The sequence below is a fragment of the Chiloscyllium plagiosum genome, unplaced genomic scaffold (genome assembly GCF_037043375.1).
Source record: "Chiloscyllium plagiosum isolate Xiang-an unplaced genomic scaffold, Cpla_swu_hap1 HiC_scaffold_40, whole genome shotgun sequence".
NCBI classification, from domain to species: Eukaryota; Metazoa; Chordata; class Chondrichthyes; order Orectolobiformes; family Hemiscylliidae; genus Chiloscyllium; species Chiloscyllium plagiosum.
The window spans coordinates 3,500,002-3,505,686 of record NW_028270178.1 but is presented as its reverse complement, the minus strand read 5'-3'; positions in this window follow the sequence as shown (position 1 = coordinate 3,505,686).

Here is a 5,685-nt window from a genome sequence, read left to right as displayed (position 1 = left end):
CACACACACACACACACACAGGGATTACACCCTGACCACCCGAACACACACACACACACACAGGGATTACACCCTGACCACCTGAACACACACACACACAGGGATTACACCCTGACCACCTGAACACACACACACACACACAGGGATTACACCCTGACCACCTGAACACACACACACACACACACAGGGATTACACCCTGACCACCTGAACACACACACACACACACAGGGATTACACCCTGACCACCTGAACACACACACACAGGGATTACACCCTGACCACCTGAACACACACACACAGGGATTACACCCTGACCACCTGAACACACACACACACAGGGATTACACCCTGACCACCTGAACACACACACACAGGGATTACACCCTGACCACCTGAACACACACACACAGGGATTACACCCTGACCACCTGAACACACACACACAGGGATTACACCCTGACCACCTGAACACACACACACACAGGGATTACACCCTGACCACCTGAACACACACACACACAGGGATTACACCCTGACCACCTGAACACACACACACAGGGATTACACCCTGACCACCTGAACACACACACACAGGGATTACACCCTGACCACCTGAACACACACACACAGGGATTACACCCTGACCACCTGAACACACACACACAGGGATTACACCCTGACCACCTGAACACACACACACAGGGATTACACCCTGACCACCTGAACACACACACACAGGGATTACACCCTGACCACCTGAACACACACACACAGGGATTACACCCTGACCACCTGAACACACACACACAGGGATTACACCCTGACCACCTGAACACACACACACAGGGATTACACCCTGACCACCTGAACACACACACACAGGGATTACACCCTGACCACCTGAACACACACACACAGGGATTACACCCTGACCACCTGAACACACACACACAGGGATTACACCCTGACCACCTGAACACACACACACAGGGATTACACCCTGACCACCTGAACACACACACACAGGGATTACACCCTGACCACCTGAACACACACACACAGGGATTACACCCTGACCACCTGAACACACACACACAGGGATTACACCCTGACCACCTGAACACACACACACAGGGATTACACCCTGACCACCTGAACACACACACACAGGGATTACACCCTGACCACCTGAACACACACACACACAGGGATTACACCCTGACCACCTGAACACACACACACAGGGATTACACCCTGACCACCTGAACACACACACACAGGGATTACACCCTGACCACCTGAACACACACACACAGGGATTACACCCTGACCACCTGAACACACACACACAGGGATTACACCCTGACCACCTGAACACACACACACAGGGATTACACCCTGACCACCTGAACACACACACACAGGGATTACACCCTGACCACCTGAACACACACACACAGGGATTACACCCTGACCACCTGAACACACACACACACAGGGATTACACCCTGACCACCTGAACACACACACACACACACAGGGATTACACCCTGATCACCTGAACACACACAACACACACACACACACACACAGGGATTACACCCTGACCACCTGAACACACACACACACACACAGAGGGATTACACCCTGACCACCTGAACACACACACACACACACAGGGATTACACCCTGACCACCTGAACACACACACACACAGGGATTACACCCTGACCACCTGAACACACACACGACACACACACACACACACAGGATTACACCCTGACCACCTGAACACACACACACAGGGATTACACCCTGACCACCTGAACACACACACACACACACAGGGATTACACCCTGACCACCTGAACACACACACACAGGGATTACACCCTGACCACCTGAACACACACACACAGGGATTACACCCTGACCACCTGAACACACACACACACAGGGATTACACCCTGACCACCTGAACACACACACACACACACACACAGGGATTACACCCTGACCACCTGAACACACACACACACACACACACAGGGATTACACCCTGACCACCTGAACACACACACACACAGGGATTACACCCTGACCACCTGAACACACACAACACACACACACAGGGATTACACCCTGACCACCTGAACACACACACACACAGGGATTACACCCTGAACCACCTGAACACACACACACACAGGGATTACACCCTGACCACCTGAACACACACACACAGGGATTACACCCTGACCACCTGAACACACACACACAGGGATTACACCCTGACCACCTGAACACACACACACACACAGAGATTACACCCTGACCACCTGAACACACACACACACACACAGAGATTACACCCTGACCACCTGAACACACACACACACAGGGATTACACCCTGACCACCTGAACACACACACACACAGGGATTACACCCTGACCACCTGAACACACACACACAGGGATTACACCCTGACCACCTGAACACACACACACAGGGATTACACCCTGACCACCTGAACACACACACACAGGGATTACACCCTGACCACCTGAACACACACACACACACACACACACAGGGATTACACCCTGACCACCTGAACACACACACACACAGGGATTACACCCTGACCACCTGAACACACACACACACACACAGGGATTACACCCTGACCACCTGAACACACACACACACACACACAGGGATTACACCCTGACCACCTGAACACACACACACACACACACAGGGATTACACCCTGACCACCTGAACACACACACACACACACAGGGATTACACCCTGACCACCTGAACACACACACACACACAGGGATTACACCCTGACCACCTGAACACACACACACACAGGGATTACACCCTGACCACCTGAACACACACACACAGGGATTACACCCTGACCACCTGAACACACACACACAGGGATTACACCCTGACCACCTGAACACACACACACAGGGATTACACCCTGACCACCTGAACACACACACACAGGGATTACACCCTGACCACCTGAACACACACACACACACACACACACAGGGATTACACCCTGACCACCTGAACACACACACACACACACAGGGATTACACCCTGACCACCTGAACACACACACACACACACAGGGATTACACCCTGACCACCTGAACACACACACACACACACACAGGGATTACACCCTGACCACCTGAACACACACACACACACACAGGGATTACACCCTGACCACCTGAACACACACACACACACACACAGGGATTACACCCTGACCACCTGAACACACACACACAGGGATTACACCCTGACCACCTGAACACACACACACAGGGATTACACCCTGACCACCTGAACACACACACACAGGGATTACACCCTGACCACCTGAACACACACACACAGGGATTACACCCTGACCACCTGAACACACACACACAGGGATTACACCCTGACCACCTGAACACACACACACAGGGATTACACCCTGACCACCTGAACACACACACACAGGGATTACACCCTGACCACCTGAACACACACACACAGGGATTACACCCTGACCACCTGAACACACACACACACAGGGATTACACCCTGACCACCTGAACACACACACACACACACAGGGATTACACCCTGACCACCTGAACACACACACACAGGGATTACACCCTGACCACCTGAACACACACACACAGGGATTACACCCTGACCACCTGAACACACACACACACAGGGATTACACCCTGACCACCTGAACACACACACACAGGGATTACACCCTGACCACCTGAACACACACACACACAGGGATTACACCCTGACCACCTGAACACACACACACAGGGATTACACCCTGACCACCTGAACACACACATACAGGGATTACACCCTGACCACCTGAACACACACACAGAGATTACACCCTGACCACCTGAACACACACACACAGGGATTACACCCTGACCACCTGAACACACACACACAGGGATTACACCCTGACCACCTGAACACACACACACAGGGATTACACCCTGACCACCTGAACACACACACACAGGGATTACACCCTGACCACCTGAACACACACACACACACACACACACACAGGGATTACACCCTGATCACCTGAACACACACACACACACACACAGGGATTACACCCTGACCACCTGAACACACACACACACACACACACACAGGGATTACACCCTGACCACCTGAACACACACACACACACACAGGGATTACACCCTGACCACCTGAACACACACACACACACACACACAGGGATTACACCCTGACCACCTGAACACACACACACACACAGGGATTACACCCTGACCACCTGAACACACACACACACACAGGGATTACACCCTGACCACCTGAACACACACACACACACACACACACAGGGATTACACCCTGACCACCTGAACACACACACACACACAGGGATTACACCCTGACCACCTGAACACACACACACACACACAGGGATTACACCCTGACCACCTGAACACACACACACACACAGGGATTACACCCTGACCACCTGAACACACACACACACACAGGGATTACACCCTGACCACCTGAACACACACACACACACAGGGATTACACCCTGACCACCTGAACACACACACACACACAGGGATTACACCCTGACCACCCGAACACACACACACACACACACACAGGGATTACACCCTGACCACCCGAACACACACACACAGGGATTACACCCTGACCACCTGAACACACACACAGGGATTACACCCTGACCACCTGAACACACACACACACACACACAGGGATTACACCCTGACCACCTGAACACACACACACACAGGGATTACACCCTGACCACCTGAACACACACTCACACAGGGATTACACCCTGACCACCTGAACACACACACAGGGATTACACCCTGACCACCCGAACACACACACACACACACAGGGATTACACCCTGACCACCTGAGAACACACACACACACACAGGGATTACACCCTGACCACCTGAACACACACACACACACACACAGGGATTACACCCTGACCACCTGAACACACACACACACACAGGGATTACACCCTGACCACCTGAACACACACACACAGGGATTACACCCTGACCACCTGAACACACACACACAGGGATTACACCCTGACCACCTGAACACACACAGGGATTACACCCTGACCACCTGAACACACACACACACAGGGATTACACCCTGACCACCCGAACACACACACACACAGGGATTACACCCTGACCACCTGAACACACACACACACAGGGATTACACCCTGACCACCTGAACACACACACACACAGGGATTACACCCTGACCACCTGAACACACACACACAGGGATTACACCCTGACCACCTGAACACACACGCACACAGGGATTACACCCTGACCACCTGAACACACACACACAGGGATTACACCCTGACCACCTGAACACACACACACAGGGATTACACCCTGACCACCTGAACACACACACAGGGATTACACCCTGACCACCCGAACACACACACACACACACACACAGGGATTACACCCTGACCACCCGAACACACACACACACAGGGATTACACCCTGACCACCTGAACACACACACACA